This window comes from Gasterosteus aculeatus, chromosome Y, assembly GCF_964276395.1.
Source record: "Gasterosteus aculeatus chromosome Y, fGasAcu3.hap1.1, whole genome shotgun sequence".
In the NCBI taxonomy this organism is placed as follows: domain Eukaryota; kingdom Metazoa; phylum Chordata; class Actinopteri; order Perciformes; family Gasterosteidae; genus Gasterosteus; species Gasterosteus aculeatus.
In genome coordinates, this window is record NC_135709.1 from 13057575 (window position 1) to 13075486 (window position 17912).

General features: G+C 38.6%; 3 long non-coding RNA genes across 3 annotated transcripts; 2 read left to right on the forward strand and 1 right to left on the reverse strand.

Moving 5' to 3' along the window:
- Positions 1-713: 713 nt before the first annotated feature.
- On the forward strand, positions 714-3960 carry LOC144391198 (uncharacterized). Its single transcript, XR_013455089.1, has 6 exons — positions 714-1353; positions 1706-1845; positions 2005-2357; positions 2592-2791; positions 2871-3018; positions 3104-3960. It is a non-coding gene; the product is annotated as an uncharacterized LOC144391198 (long non-coding RNA).
- A 21-nt stretch (positions 3961-3981) lies between these two features.
- On the forward strand, positions 3982-9558 carry LOC120812218 (uncharacterized). The gene is made up of 10 exons (XR_013455086.1): positions 3982-4926; positions 5030-5123; positions 5491-5607; positions 5697-5848; positions 6247-6393; positions 6544-6601; positions 6797-6884; positions 7178-7231; positions 8257-8311; positions 8491-9558. It is a non-coding gene; the product is annotated as an uncharacterized LOC120812218 (long non-coding RNA).
- A 5394-nt stretch (positions 9559-14952) lies between these two features.
- LOC144391195 (uncharacterized) lies at positions 14953-16732 on the reverse strand. The gene is made up of 2 exons (XR_013455084.1): positions 16202-16732; positions 14953-15604 (listed from the first exon to the last, which is right to left on the reverse strand). It is a non-coding gene; the product is annotated as an uncharacterized LOC144391195 (long non-coding RNA).
- Positions 16733-17912: the final 1180 nt, after the last annotated feature.

Genomic DNA, 17912 nt, shown 5'->3' on the forward strand with positions numbered 1-17912 from the left:
GTTTTAAGACATTTAGCATACAATTAGCTTGAGCGATGGCTACTTTTAAAATGTTTTTGAGAAATTCCTAAAGTGATATTACTTTTCACCCATGTATTACAAAATGAGTGATAGTTTAAACATTTTAAGTGAACTAGACACATGCTATTTTTACGCAGGTGCATATTATTGACTTTATAGTCAGTCAAAGGTATTCTATACTGATGACACATAGACATTGTTTTGGTAATAACCCCCTTTCCCAGAGGTAGGCCTATACACCAATTTATAGGCCTACCAACAACTATTAGTGACCAAAAGGTTCACTCATTCAGGTCAGGCATACATTTTGTTCATTTTTTTTCCCCTAGAATGAAGCAGGGACCTTTGATTTATACTACATATTTCCTGAAATTGCTTGTTACAATTTATTTATTACAATAAATAAATACATATATTCTCTTACAGATTCACATCAGATCTTCCATGATGCACAGTCTGTTCTTCAGTTTGTTGGTCCCCAGTGTATATTTTGCACTGTGCAAGTGGAGGCTTCTGTAGGGCATCTACATCAAAAGCATATAAGGGATGCTGTTTATTTTGAAGATGGAGATACAGGTACCTAAACATGATTATTGTAAAATAATGTATAATCAAATTATTACAACACTTTAAGCTAATGTTCATGTAACTAATATTCCTAATTTTATTCAATGTTCTTTGACAGAGAAATTTGTGGTGTCGTGGCTTATCGCGTATTGCCAGGACACAAATCAAAGACATAGATGCCACAATCATTGTCCATTCTGCAACTACAGAGTGTTTGCCAGAACTGCAACCTTCAGGAGACATCTTCAACATATATGTTGATATATTTGATTTTTTTTTTTTTCTGTCTTGACAAAAACGACAACTGGTGCCGGTTTGAACGTACTATGGTGAGCTTTGACTCAGTGGGGGATCAATGGCATTGTCCTTGTCGGGAGAGGGGACAATCACACCGCTGTGTCCATCACATGGCCATGTGGTGGATCTTTCAGGAGTATCCAAATCTTCTCAGTAACTGTGATACCCAGCCAGAGGACATTGAAGACATGGAAAGTGAGCTCCTTGACCCCGAACTGCCATGTTCATCATACAATGTCAATGACCAAAAAGTCCTCGTTATGACAGAGTACTTGGCCAAATCTAAGAAGATACCTGCATTGCATAACATCTCCATTGAACTGCGCACAAAAGAAAAACCACCACCGAAGAGCTTCATTCCAAGTGAGCTTAATTGTCCATATTGCCCTGGACCAACGCCCCCAGGTCTGATAGAGGAAACAATAACAACACCAGCCACTGTTTATGGATATACCTACATTGAAAAAGGTAATAATATGATCTATTAAATAATCAGTTTTCCTTGTGACCTAGGACGGCATACCACATTAAAGAATACATTATACATTTTAATCAACATATTGCAATAATAGTGTTGTATGAGAAATTAAAGTGAACAAAAAGAAGTGGCATCGGAACAAAAACCCTTTTTATTTGTTAGTCAAATCACTAACTGTTTGTTCTATTTTGAACTTTTGAATAAATGATTTTATATTCATTTGTGACAGGGATTTTTTTGTAATTTTAAATGGACAAAATGACAACGCTTTTTACTTTGAAGCAATAGTTTTACTTACTGGCTGGAAAATTGAAACATGTTTTCCTTTTGCTGGAATTGAAGGTGTCTCTGTTGCCATAAATAAGTGCCCTGTCTGCGGAAATCATGTTCGTTTCCAAGACAACACATCCGGGTTCCACAATTTCAACAACAGGGTGTTGCTTACTCTTCCGCTATGTGCACTCCTGCTCTCTGCTTTGGCTGTAAGTTAATCAAATTTTAGTGATTACACATGATGTTAGCGTTGTGTTATTTGTTCATTTTAAGAATGTGCATTTAGTGTATCATTTTATTGTACATGTTGTGTTTTTAATTTAAAATAACAGTGAATCCTCTACGTGTGCTGTTTCTTCTCCTTCCAGAACAAGACCGCCTGTGAATGCATGTTGGACACCATACATCTTTTTAATAGAAACACATACCACCACCAGACAGTACGCAAAGCGTTCCATCACTTCCTTTCCCTCATGGACTTTGAATTTAAGTTCTCCTGTCACCAATGTGGCCATAACCCTCCAGTTATTATTGCTGATGCCAACTGGAAAGTTGCTTTTGATGTGCCAGGTAAATGTGTACATTTGTACAAGTACATTTTATGACATTTAAGTCAAAAGGCCGGACCTGGACACAGTGACGGACACAGACCTCAATATTGATATTGAGAGGACATGGGCAGACCTGGACAAGGCGATGATTGCTGAGGGCTTCACGCCGGGTAAATCCCCTTTGTTTATATTGGTATCACTTATATTAACATTGGTGTGGTCTGCTCTATTGACTCAAATTTAGTATTTATGATTCATTATTCGTTATTGTCATTGACAAAATCAACATGCTAGTTTTAAGAATGTTGTTAATGGCCACCTGTAAAAAAACAATAAGTATAATCACTATACAAAGATTCCTATATCGCATAAGTGTACGTCATCTGTACTTTTATGTTAAATAGGAACCACCACAATAAACCCTTACAGGTCCTTGCTTTCGTATTCCACGTTGGCTCCATGGATGGGAAAGGACACGCGCACTGGAAACACACTCCCAAAGACAGAGGTGAAAAAAGGGTTAAAGAAAAGGTCCGGTGAAACAAAGGTGTCAAACCAAAAGGTGGATGAAGACATCATACATGCACTTCTTGAGTCTAAAAAGGTGTGGATAAAGTAAAACATGTATTATAATTGAAGATTTTGTTTATATTGTATAATGAAGGCTACATGTATTATTTCAGCCACAAAAGAAAGAACTACAAGATGCCTGTGCAGCACTCGGTGTCACTTCCGAGGGCTCCATCAGCGATCTTATCAGCCGACTGGAAGAGCTGCTGAATTTCAAGGAGCTTTATCCAAAGCTTTTTGTAAAACTTCAAACAACAGGAGGTGATTAATAAAGGGGACACATTATTTTTTAAAGCAATGACAAATTCATAGATACCAATATATTCAATTATTGATTTTCTTATAGGTGGTGTGTTACACTTTTCCTGTACACCTAGAGAAGCTTTAACAGTTTTCCAACTGTTTACATCTCCGATGTGGCGGGCCAGGTTTCACGCCACATGAACAATAGAACCCAACAGAAGTTCTTTCAGCCCCATGATGGTCGGCTTTGTGAACCATCACAGTCAGACATCAATGCAGCAAGGGAAAAGAAACTTGAACTGGTCCTGGAGTGGATCGGAAATCTCAGGTCTCCGGGGGCACCACTGAAACCGGTCCGGAGCCAACAAGTTCACTGCATTACATCCAATTACCCAAACAATTGAGAGGTATGCCCTCTATGACCGGTTCCACCAGAAAAACCAACGCAGAGCAGAAGAAAAACTAAGGAGTTTAAACATATGCCCTGCTCTTCGACTACTTTTTACCTACTTTTTTGTAGTCAAGCAAACAGCCACTGGACAACATTTTGAAACAAAGTCAGCCATGGACCAGAGAAAGACATTCTTAGCCCAGAGGTACATCATTGATGATACTGCCAAGGTGAGATTCAACGTGTGAATTATAATTTCACCCAACAAAGCAATGTTTTTATTTTGAGTAAGTAGTTTACAATTGTTTTGTAATATATGGCGTCTTTTTTATGACCTTGAATAAATGTGGACACTACAAGAGTTTGTACTTCATTAACTTAATTAATAAATGTATCTGTATATCACTCAGGAGAAGTTAAGGAAACTTTTCACAGGCTCACATGATGAAAGGCAGGTGTTGACCAACATTAAGCAAAGATATCCGTTATCCATACGGGACATCAACAGTGTCTGTCCTCTGAAGCTGTTAGGCGAATCAGCATGGGTTATGCCATGGCTCACTGATGATGTAAGTGATATGCAAGTTCAATATAATATACTTTTTTTTTTGGAAATAATTAATATTAAATATTTCCCTTAAGGCAGTCAACTTTCGTGTGGCACAGCTTGCCATGGACAATTCAAAGGTAAGTACTGTCACAGTACAGGACTTAATGAATAATGCTTATGGAGCAATTTTAGTAAAGGAGCACACTTTGATCTCAAGTGTGCCAGAAAAAACATGTGACACCATGATCCAAATTGGCATGTGGTATGCATCTATCTAAAAGTGTTTGTTGCAGTGTGACGAAGAGGCAGAGGCATTCAGATCCATTTGCAGTACTTTATTTACACAGGCAAGTCACCAGCGAAATGCCGACATAAAAATCACAAGCAGCTAAAGTGCAGGAGCAACCCCGTGGTTGAAAAGCAGAGCACACAGCACAAAACCATATCAAAATCCAAGTCAAAATCACAAGCTCCAAACAGAGAATTCAAGGGTACCGGTACAACAAGACTTCACAAATGAACAGAGAACAGGGTAGTCCAGATAAAGGGGAGCTGATAGCACACAGGTGATTCTAATACAGTGATCAGGATGGATAACGAGAGCAGAGGTGGATGATGGGAGATGCAGTCCTAGTACTCAGGAGAAAGGGATCTGGTGAAACCAGGAGGAGGCGTTGTCGGGCGTTCCTTGACATGGAGAGTGTGCCCAGTGTACTGATTGGGAATAGTATCTGGTGGACCGAACACCGGGACATATATTTAACATCCCTGTTCTTGAGTTAAGACATTGTTGCAACCTAATTTGTTTATAGAATTGATATTGTGAAAATGTGCTTTTAATATTACCATGTTTAGCAACATCTGGTGAATTACATATTGAAATTATTGTTTATTATGTTCTGGATTTCTCGAAAAAAGAAGTCCCTATATATCACTCATTAAAGACCAGGACCGGTTTGGAGGAGGAGGACTTTGATCTTCTCAAGTTAGTCTACGTCAGAAACAAAAATACACATACAACAACATAAAACTTTTGCATCTCTATGACCTGTTATTTCATTAATTTGTTGACATTTGGGCACTACCAGAAATGTCTTTCGGAAGAAGGGTGGGCTGCAAGGCTGGAGTGTAACATACCCTGTCCAGTGGATTCAGAAAGACTGTGGGGTTTTTGTCTGCTCAGTGAGTAAATCCAAGTCCTTCTGTGTAGACCAGTGTTTACGATGGGTGGCACATGCCTGCTTTTAAAGAATTTTGAGGTAGTTGAAGTACATTTACCCTATTATTGTATTTTTTTAAACCCTATTTCACATAATAAATTCTCCAGTTATGTTATATTAAGGCTGTTATATTTAATTGATATGTTCAAAAGTCGTTCTATGAAGCCACATTTGTGGAATATCGACAACTTTGTTAAGCGTCAAAAAAGTCAAGCATCAAATCTGGTGTACAGTGTGCATGTTAGAATATTTGAATAGGCATATTGCACATTACTATAAGAACTCCCTACAGATTGTGTGCAATTGACATTACATTCTCATTCATATAGGCTGCTGAGAATGAATTAACCAAAACAAATGTCGATGAAGAGTCACTGACGCGGACCCAATGCCGGACTCTGCGGCAATACCATGCAGCAAAGATGATGAAAGATATCCCAGAGACGGTAATGAAAACTTATGGTTGTATATTTAATAAATATAATATGTACATACTTTAACTGGTCCAGTTTCCCTTTTTTTGCTTTGAAAAAAGGCTTTCCCTCTCACCAAGAGTCAGTTAGAGGAAATACAAAAAGAAGAGGCCAAGCTCACACAAGCTGAAAAAAAACAAACGGAATCCAACTGCCATTGCCTTGCATGGGGCATAAGTGCCTGCATTTTTCAGCGTGTCGTGGGGACAAGCATGTAAGTTATAAGTTTGTGTTTACTTCCAATTTTATTAAATCAAATACTAGTTGTTACAATAACAGTGTGTAGCATTGAGAGGAATCTATTGGAGCAAGACAATACAACAATTTTTTTTTATTTAGTTCATGATCACGGAAAAATAAGAATGTTTTTTTTTCAGTACCATTTAATAAGCTGTTTATATCTACATATCTAGCGTCTTTCATGATAACCAACTTATTTTTACTTAAAAATTTAAGTTGGTTGGAATCTAAAACCTAACTGATAAATTCCACAAAATACTGTATCTTGAAAATATAGATCACAAAACCTAGAGAAAGATTAATCATTTTCAGCCATTTTCCAAATTTAGTTAATTTTGGAATATTAATATTGTTATTATCTGTTCTACTTAGGTGTCTCCACCAAAACCTGAGAGATTACAAATGGCTGGAGTGCGAGCAATGCAAGAAATGGATACATTTCCAATGTGCTGGGGTCAATGGAGAGTGGACTGACAAACACTTTGATTGTGGCTGCAGTAAAGTTGTCCAGCCAATTGTGTGAGTGCTGTGCAAGTAATGATCTCACATAAATTAAACAACCTTTGCCTAAATGATTTCCTTCCACTAATATCTTAAGGTAATTTTAATTTGAAACTCAGAGTATATCAGGAGGGTTGCATAGAAAATAATTACTGTTTTTGTCACTAGTAAGGAAAGCTTGGAATCAATTGAGGTGGACAACATGCTGACTGACCAGGAAATAAAGGTAAAATAGTATCTCAAAATTATTTAATTTTGAAGAACTTTTTTTATGTTAACAAATTATTTTGAAATATAGCTATAAGTGATCTATATTGATTGTTTTCAAACTTCTTAGCTGAAGTGTTCTTTTTGTCTTTGTCTTACTCACATTCAATTGCTATTAACTACTTTAACATGTGATGTATCATGCTGTTCAAAGGATACGGACCAAAATCTAAAAAATGGCAAGATTCTGTCCAACAGAGTCTATCTCCACCTCAACAAGGGTTTTTTATCCTGGACATAAGGTAAAGTACGCCACCAACAACACATTGTTGGATGAAATTCGGGTATGCCAAAGACATTCACATGTTACCACATAACAAACATCACATTTTTTTGTTTTTTTTTCACAATAAAATGTTTTATCAACTCTTATATAGTAAATAACTATGGTATTTTTATGTTACATTTCAATAGTAAATTATAAAATGCAATTAAAATAATATCCAAAGACAAAATTGCAACCACGGCTTCTACGCAAAGGTCTGTATTTATGAGATCATGTGTAATATTAACAAACGTTTGTTAAATGTGTTAGACAGGAACAGAAGTTGAGCAGAAGATGTACCTGGAAGAAGTAATTCTGCCAGAGGTAGGAATCATAGAATTCAACACAAAATGACTATACACTTAATAAGCAATTGAGGGACAAAAGCATCACATTTCGTAATACAAAATATAATGTGTTTTGTGGTGAGAAAATGTGCATTCTAGTTGCTTTTAAGGTAACAATTCTGTGGCTAAGAAAGAAGTTTGGTCTTTGGCGACACAAGGCAGAAAGTCTCCTTCTGCACGGTAAACGGTAACACCTATTTGTGAGATTGAAGTAATTGCTTTTCTTTTCGAAAAGTAAAGATGACATGGTGGGGCTTTGTGGTTAGCAATAGGTGTAGAGGTGGAAGGTGGAAGTATAGTTAAACTTAATTTTGCATTTCTCCTGTTGCCTGCCTCCTTTAGTCTTTCTTTTTATATAGTAGTCCAACCAATGTCTGTAATGGGTATACATCTGAATACTACCTACAGGATATATACACATTGTGACGCGTGGGTGTTCTAGGGGGGAATCCCGGACAGAGATGGACCACAGCAGAGTTGATAGATTCAGCTGGAGTTGAATTCACACAGAGACAGAGTCCTAGTATTGGCTCAAAAACCTACTTTGAAATAATAATAAAAAAGACACAAATAGGGGCCAATTCTAAATATATTGAAGAAATGAAATATAAATTTATTATCCCAAAAAAAAGCAAATAACATTAAGAAGTGGATTTTGTACTACTGGTTTTATTTAAGAAGGCTGCTGCAGGCAAAATTATGGTACAGACATTTTGTGGTCTGTTTTTTTTAAGTGTGAAGTTAATGAAATTAATGACAGAAATGTTTGTTTGTGAATTAATTTCTAAGTAAGGTGTATAAATAGAGGTGCTAGGAAGTCTGTGTTGAATGAATTATGGATTTCTACAACAACATTTAACAACAGATAAATTACATTTTTTAATGAATTTAGAAATGTGTGATAATAAAATGATGTAGTTCCCTCGGATAACTGGACTTTTCATCTTTTAGAGAAAAGTATATCCTGCCAGTTATGTGATTATTTATTCTCGTTATGTTCAGTGAAGCAGATAGCCCAACCAGCCGCACTGCAGGCACAGATGAGAAAGACCAACAGGTAATTGTTGTGCTATATATATATATATATATATATATATATATATATATATACAGTCTTGTTAAAATATAATGGATTGCTTTTTTATTGTTTCATATTTTATAGTCAACGTTAATTAAAAATATATATATTTAAAATGTATGCCTTTTTTTTATGATACTCCTTTTCTTCAAATGCAGAATGAGGGCAAAATGAAAATGCTTGAGCACACCTTGTTGGCAGCAAAGTGGTTGCAGACAAAAGAATTTAAGGGGAAGGTAACCTTGCCTGAAATTACCAACATGGACAGAGGCAACCAGCTACGAGCATTGCAAGACCACAAGAACTCCATGGATGAAAATGAGGACGACGCAGACGCACCGATAAATGTCTTTGTCGTGAAATTCCAGTACAAAAGTGACTACGAAATGTTTGTGGCACCATTTATTGACAAGGGCTACAAAGTCAATGCTTTGTTCAAAGAGTGGGACTAGTTCAGTTTTTAAAATGCATTTTCAGGTTGTTTTTACATGTTTATATTATTTATTGTTACTGTTCTTTTTGTTTACATTTCTTATTTCATATATATATATCCTTCCTGACGGTCTCTGCGTCTCATTTAATTCTTCTAATGGTCCCACTTATGACAACTTCAGCTCTATTGATTAGGCAAATATTTATGCTTTCATGTGTAACTGAATTTCTGTTCCAATAGCACTTTTCATTGAAAACATAACAGAATAAAATAACCTTAAAAAGAGTATTTTTGGAATAAACTCTGACATCTAGAGGTATTATTGTGGCAGCTTGGATATCCTCTGACAAGTGGCAATAGGAAAAATAAGTGCTAGAATAACAAAACAACATGCTCAACATGCTCAGCAAACCCGATAAATTGAAAAACAAAACCCCACTCAAGTCAATAAAAAACAAGAAACAGCTCGGCAGCCTCTCAGATCGAGTGGCGCTTTGAGGACGCCTAACAGGTTGCCAATAAATTGCCAGAGTGGCCACTGAGTGCCATGAGTTGTGCCATTGAGTGCCACTGAGTGGCACTGTTGCCACTGATGTGCCACTGTGGCCACAAGTTGTGCCATTGAGTGCCACAAGTTGTGCCATTGAGTGCCACTGTTGCCACTGAATTACACACCGCTGATCCCCCGCGGAACACCGCCGATCCCCCCCGTGGAACACCCCCGTCTGCGCCCCCCTCTCCAACGCCCCCAGCGGAATACGTTGGACTTGAGATAGAGGTGGGGAATATGTAGTGTATCAAAAAAAAATAAAAAAAACATTAAATAAAATAAAAAGAACTACAAAAAACATATTTACGGCAGCTAACCTGTCGCACAAACAACGGCCGTTTCCGGGAAAGCCTGGCTCCGCCCACTCGGGGTGGCGTTGCGACGCCCGCCCCTTACTTGACGCGAGTTGTGCCACTGCGTGCCAGTGCCACAAGGAGGATCTCGCTGTCTCTCCATTTTGGGACAAACAAAACAGCAATGCAAACGAGTGCCCCCTTGTGGCTCATGCACAACATAGATCAGCACTGTACTACACCATCACCACAACTGAGGACATAATGAACATATCCCAACACGGTTGCAGAAAACAAGTTCTCCAAGACTTCACTTGGGATGTGATGTGCACATTTGAACAGTTTCTGACATTTATCTCATCAAATTATTAATTATTGATTAATGTGTATTTAATTTTCTAATAAAATACACATGAATCAATAATGAAAATTGTCAGTTGCAGATAGTATTTCTCATTAAAAACGTTGCCCACTGATTTTCACTTTGCGGTCTGAATAATAGTTTTGCACTTTCTCACAGTCATATATCTCAGCTTAGCTCCAGTACTGGAAACAGGGAACAGCAACCCTGACTTTGTCCAAAGTTAGAAGCCCTACCTACTAGCATATGTAAAGGTCATTAATCAAAACATTTTATTCAGTCTGTTTTATTCATTCAAAAATGAGGTGTGGTAGTACCGGCAGTGAAAGTACATTCTGGATTTCATAAAACGATCTGGAAGAAAGCCAGTCACGTTCGCCCAATGACATCTAAGCAATAAAAAAAAAAACTTTAATTTTAGAATTTTATAAATATATTCCCACCTACATTTTGCAATTTAATGCATATACATCTTATTTTGCTCTGGTATTCCTTCCATTGTGAAAGAAGTGGCCAAGGACGTGGATGGAGCTGCAGCTCGCTCTGAATGTGTGTCGGAAAGACCTGACTCAAGTCCAGGAGGAGCTCAACAGGATGAAGGCAGACTATTGGGATGTCGTGCCGAAACGCAACTGGGACATCCTGGAACAAACACACAAACAGAACCTCCTACAGGTGGCCATACAGACACATACACCATACACACTGAGCACACCTCCATGTACACATACACAGAATGCACAATTTCAAATTCTAACAGTCTCTAGCGTGGTGTTGAGTTGTGTGTCCAAATTGGAAGCTAAATAGTTTGTTGGCACTCCCTAAATGTAAGGGAACACAGCCAGCTCAGCTTGCCTTAGCTTAGCATAAAGGCGAACAGGGAACTCTTTACTTTTTAAAACAAAGACCGGCTTACCAGTTTACTAATTGTTCATTATATCCCTAGAATTATTTTGGAGTTAATAGAAACAAATAAGATGTAACATGAATTGCTGGTAGAATCATTTTTTTTACTTTGCACAGAGTGACTTTAGCTGTTACCCGTGTTTCATTTCTTGGGCTAAGCTGAATACCAGAGTAGAATAGAACTTCTCCCATAACCCATTGCATGAGCGAACAAGCATTTTCTGCCACTGTTTCCATTAAAAAGCTGTTTGTTGTTTTTCAGATGGAGGAGAGTTTGTTTCATAGACAGAGTCGATCCGACCGCCTCAAAGACCCAATCAACTCTGACGACCCTGAGAGCGGCAACCTCCCCGTTGTCGGGATCTCCGATCCCCCCGAGTCGATTGATGAGAAGGATCCAGCACGTTGATCAATTAAAGTCAAAAAGTTAACATTTATTTAGAAGAGAAAAAGATTACATGAGCAATTCTCCGCAGATATCTGTCTCTAACTATTGCTTGCAGGCAGGAGGTCCAACACACCAGCACGTATTCCAGCGTTCTGTGTAATGGCGTCCCCGAGCAGTAAAGAGTAAAGAGTTTTTATACACTTGAAGACAGTTCTTAGCGCCAGTTTCGAGAAGCCACTAATCAAGTTGAGATAAGAACTCAGGTGAAGCTGAGGGTAACACACAATGCTCCTCTGATCGAAGGTCCGTGAGAGCAAGATGATCCCCTTCCCCAAACACAGCTGCAAACCCTAAATCTTTCTATCTCTCCATCTCAGGGTCAACCACTGAGACCTGGCTTTTAGCACCGGACAAATGTTTACAGAATGTTTTTACCACTACATGCATCTCACAATTCCCCCTTTTGATCTCAGAATTTTTTAACCCTGGACATAGCAGACGAGCCCGCTGCCTGTATGGTGGAGTTCGTGGCCCCAGTGTCAACGAGGAACGGCAGTTGTTGTAGTACCGTGAGTGACATCATGGGGTCTGCCCTGCCCCTGCTGTCCGGGTCTCTCTCGGGGGTGTGTCACTGAGAGGCATCTGCCTCATAGCCCCAGTCCTCCAGTGTGGGGTACTGTCCTCTAGGGGGCGGTGCAGCATGTGAGTTGGTAGCCCATGCTTCTTGGGGTGAGACACCTCTGCCCCTCCCCTGTCTTCCTTTACCAGGACACTCCTTAACCTGGTGCCCCTCCATACCATAGTGGAAACAACCTCTTCCCCATCTGCGGCTACCTCTTCCTCCTCCCCCTGCATAAGGACCTCCTCAACACGCTCCTTTATTTCTATTTGTTCTAATAATCTTTATCTAAAATTTTCATCATTTTAAATCCTTGACTCAAGTGTTACACTTAAAAAGAAAGTAGTTCAGCGAAACTAAAAGTTGCAATGACTTATCAACCTGTTAGTTGATTTCATAAAATCCCCTCTACAATCTGCTTGTTCATGTAAAAGTTTTTGGCCGACCTTTGACAGCCCAGTAATGATGAGCTTATTCTTCTGAACTGAAAAGCAAACGGACCATTTATCCTCTTTATTCTATACATATCATGGTATTCAAGAAAGATGCATAGACTTAATTATATCACTAAGAAATAATAGCACTCAGGATTAACTTTATTCAGCAGTGTGTGTGTGTGTGTGTGTGTGTGTGTGTGTGTGTGTGCTTCTTAAAGTGAGGAGGTATAAAACCTTCGTCCAGCCTTGGCCTCCATCGTTGCTCCCACACATCTTCTCACTGCTGTGACCTTTTTACTCCCATAAAACCCTCACTGCTTCAACAGAGATTTATTACGCTTATTTTAGCCGTTGTTGCTTTAAAGACTTTAAATCTTCTTTTTCTTTCTTAAATGCATGTCTACAATTCTACTATTTTTAAATCAAAAGTGTAGTAATAGCTTGGAGAGCTTAAAAATGGCTCTGCAGCTGCAGGCTTTTGATTGAGAATCTGTCTCTCCCTCCCTTTCAAAATCACTTACTGCAAGTCACTTTGGATTAGAGCCTCAGCTGAATGAAAAATGCAATTCATTGATGTAAAGAATGCCTCTGCATATCTTCATCTGCCCCTAGAGTATTTACCCATTGTTTTAAAAAAAATGCCTTTCTCAAACGGCCTTGTTTCCAACCGATTTGATGAGCAATTCATTTATAAAAATTGAAATCTCCGACATAACTGATTATTGACCCCCATAGTCAAATCAGGAAAAATTAACACCAATATTGCCTGAATGTCCCCGTTCAATGATCTCTTTGAGGTTTTTTTTTTGAGCTTGTAGGTCTCACCCTCATGGTGTTGTATGACTGTTTCATGTCTTCATCAACTAATTGACCAACCAAGTTCTCTTTGTTCAGTCGAACCTCGAAGTAATAGATCTGCTAATACCAAGATTACACAAAAATATTACCTCACGTCCTCACCCTCACAGTCAATTCTTTCTCCTTTTACCTCCAGCCTGTTTGTTCTCTCATGATGTGTGATCACCTTTTTCTAAAAAACCCTGTGCATTACTGCATAATTCTTCAACCTCTTTTTCCATCTTTATACTTCCACTTGCCCTCGGTCATACTTTCAAATACCTGTGTGTGTCTCTCATAACATTTCAACTTCCTTTTCCCGTTTTGCTTACCTCCCCATTCCTTTCCCATCAAAATAAACCATCCGATGGCCTCACTGAAGGCCTCCATCATTACAGTCAATTTGCTGACCTTCGTAACTACTTTCACAAGTGGACGAGCATTTGCATTATCAGTCACTAAACCCTACAGCTTCCAACAATGTATTAGAATTTGAACCTCAAACCCCAGTGATATAAACAAAAAGTTCTCCAAACACTTGTGGGTCATAAAACAACAATGAATAGTGTGTGTCCCTGGATCCCAAAAAGTACCAGGAGATAATAAATCAACTTAGCATCGGACCCATCTGTTCCAGACCCCCACTTCAGTGTTAATCTCCACTTTTACTGCTCTTCAGCCCAAAAGCACAGTGGAGGGTGGGAGACATGTCTGTAACTTGCAAACACAAACTCAGCTCATGCTTAGTTTGATCCAATCCATTCATTCATCACTGATAGATCACCAACCTCTCATGGTTTTCGTATCCAAACGTAAAGGTGTACTACTTGTTGAACCATTACAGGATGACCGTCTAACAAGTTTGCATATTTTCTGTACTGGTGCTGTCAATGTTCCTTTGATCAGACATTTGCTTCCATCATCAAGATACTGTATCAAGTGTATCGTGCATTATACACTCAATAAGCAGCACTCAACAATTTACAGCCTCTCTCTGAGTTTAGGAAAAGACTCAAAAAACTACAAACATCAATACAAAAAACGGGCACTATATACAACAATTCTCCTTATTTCTCATCTCTTAATTTCCAATGACTGTTTCCCCTCTTTTTAGTAAATAAATCTTTCCTACGCTTTTAAGTCTAATTTCAGCTGACACTCTCAGCAGTCTATACCCAGTGAGCATTTTTTGGTTGAAAAGGCATTTAAAAGACGTCTATAGCCCGACGTTGAAAAGACGTTGCAAAATGGTTTAAAAGTGAAAGTTGTTTCAACGTCTATTCGTAGACGTTTAAAAGACGTCTATGTTCAGACCACATTTCAACGTGATTTTTTAATACGGTAATATTTCGTCCTCTCGTGTGCTATATCATTATTTTAGAGGTTTAAAAAGAAACTACGTCCACATTTGTAAGTTTACCACCGATATTATAAATCATGTTGAAAACGGGTCTATACGTGAACGTCTTTTTAACGTCTACGAATAGACGTTGAAACAACTTTCACTTTTAAACCATTTTTCAACGTCGGGCCATAGACGTCTTTTAAACGTCTTTTCAACGTTGAAATGCTCGCTGGATGAAATGTGGTCTAAACGTAAACGTCTTTTCAACGTCTACGAATAGACGTTGAAACAACTTTCACTTTTGAACCAATTTGCAACGTCTTTTCAACGTCCGGCCATAGACGTCTTTTAAACGTTGTTTCAAGGGATAAATTGCTCGCTGGAAACTTACAAGTTACATACTTAGTCACAGTTGTCATGTTAACAGCCCTTAACAAGGACAAACACATTATTTTGTTCATTTGCATTTATTATAAATATAACACTATACATATAACACTTTTCCTAATTAAAAACAATACAAAAATAAAATATATATTTCAGGGAAATAAACTATGGATTTAAAAGTGCAGAAACAACAATTCTGTGTTCAACAACAACAATTCTGTGTTTGTAGACCATTTTTCTGAATCATTTGAACTTCATTTTTAGATTCTGTAACAAGATGTGGATCTGAGTCACTTGAGTTGGGATAGTATACCTGAAATCAGCTGCATCTCCGTCATCCTCACTTGATGATTCTTTGTGTAAAGGGAGTCAGAGTGCAGAGAACAGCCCTCAATTGCAGATTTCTCTGGTCAACGTGTTTATTCAATTCAAATCATTTTATTTTGTTCATCTTTGCAATCTGTAAACATGCAACATCCTGTCCCAAAACCCCCAAAATGTAAAAAACCTTCAACCAGGAGAAACCTGAGGAGAAAACAGCAAGGCCGAAGGTGTGTAGAGTATGAACAATTTAAAGATGTACAGTACATCCAATTCCTACGACAGAAATGATTCTAATATTGTGGATTACTAAGCCAGGGGTAAGGCAGGACCAGTGCAGGGACAACCATCATCAGACGTAACCTCCATCAGATGCAACCACCACCCGCAGAAACCTGTGAGGAGAGAAGCACAACGGCAAAGTTGGTCATTTGGGTTTATGATGACAGTAATAAACTAGTAATAATAACAGCAGCAGGTGTGTTAGAACACTCATTTATAGATTGTTCACTTATTACATTATCAACAAGATAACAATTCATCTGCAACTTATGGTATTTCTGGAGTAACATGTCCAGGTATATTACACAGTATCATGCTTTAAGCAGCAGTAACTTACAATGTGTTGGCCCTCTTGTTTACAGACCACAACTTGTTGAATTCAGCCCTTCACCCTTGCAATCTGTATTTAGCCCCCATTGCTTTAAAAACGTTTTCAGTGTGAAATGCAATAACATTTATGGGTACAGCAACAACCTAACGCATTAGTAACACCAAACACACGAAAAATATTCTGGGATGTTTGCTTTTGGTCCAGGTCATCATGCTGCACGCTAGCATGCTCCAAGCTAGCATGCTAACTAGCAAACTACCTGCGCTAACGCTAACTAGCTTAACAAAAAGGGCCGTCTTTCCCGTATCGGGTGGGCAGCACAAGTAAAACACCCGGTTATAGTTCCATGTGTGCTTCATCCAAACACTCGCGTACTTACAGAGTAGTGGAGCCGGTAGTCGTGGTTCTATCAGCCCGTTCATGTCGCTCTGCTGCCGTAACTTCGCCTCGTGCTGCGTCCGCTCGGAGCTCTGCAGGCGTCTAAGAACTCGCGCATGCGCGTTACAGATGTGAGCGGAGTTACGTGTTTACAAGTAATGTTTGAACCTGCCCGCATTATTATGTCTTAAACGCATCTTATTAACAGCACGCAGTCTGTAGTTTCATATTTATAACGTTTTAAGTGAAATATTAAATACGTTGAAATTACGTCTTCGCGTAGACCAAATTTCGCCGACCAGTTCATTAATTATTATGAAAATCTTAACGTTAATATCGTCTATCTTTCAACCTTACGTTACATCATGACACATTTGTCAACAAATTGATGTTTTCTGGCACGTTGATGTTTTATCCCATTTTTAGCCGGTTGAAAAGACGTTGAAATGAGGTCTTAGACGTTCAGACCTCATTTCAACCCGATTTCAACCATATTTCAACGTTGAAATTACGTCTTGTGCTCACTGGGGGTTGCCAAACCAGAGACCAGGATATTGACTCCGAATCAATTCCCTTAATTCATGTCGGATTTTCGATCCCTTGATACTTAGGTACACTAAACTGTGGTGACAAAACCATAGTTAATTTATTCATTCCCAAACTTCAGCGCCCTTCGATTCCTTTGATTTATGACGGATTGATCCCTTGGTACAGGCAGGTACCCACTAAACAACAGTAATGACTTCTTTTTTGGATTCCAGACCTTAAGCACTGCAGTACTTTTCCCGTACCCGGCGGCACGCAAACAAACACTCGGCGGTGTTCATCCCATCGATGCAATTTTTTTATTCTTTTCTTTTTTCTTTTAGAGAATTACTCAAGTATTAATTTGGTTCTTACACCACCAATCCACAACGTACTCCTTACTTTAGCTTATTCAATATGCAGAATTAGATGTAACAGGTTTCTGCTTACCTTATTTTGAGGCCGGCCTGGGAGTACGTCGCGTTCAGCAGGTGTAAGCGTTTTAGATCGAATTCGCCTGTGCAGGAAAACCTCTCATCCCGGACGAGCCCCCTGATTTGAGTACCTATAACTCCCCAACTGTGGTTTGGCCTGATTCTGTAGTCGCTATCAGACCGTTGTGCTCTTATAGGGAGAAAACATTGAGGTACGCTTGGGTGTTTACAAAAATTGTGGCTGGAAGCCAGAGAAGCAATTGGAAATGTACAGTGCATTAAGAAAACTTTCATACCCATTCACTTTTTTTCAGAATTTGGTATTTGACAGTGTTGTGCGCTTGAATCCATGTTTTTGCCTCAAAATTCAACAACCAAAAAAAAATTATATATATATTTTAGAATTTCTTCCCATTGACATTCCGCTTCTACGTCGCTTTCATTTTTTTAAAACAAGCTCAAGTTCCTCCATTTTCTCTGGATCATCTTCGGGATGTTTCTTATCTGCGACATAAAATGTGTAAAAAATGAAGGGGTCCCAATACGTATTTTAGGGTTACTGCTCATTTTTGTCAAATTTGTTTCAATTTTCTATTAACAGCAAGGAGAAAATTGAGTCATACCTCCCGCTGTAGGAGAGTCAGAGGAAAATGCTGCATCCACTTCCGGTCCAGCCAGCGACTGATTTAATGTTGTTGTTACATTTCATGGATTGTTCGTTAAGAAAATGGTAAAAATATGTTATAACATTGT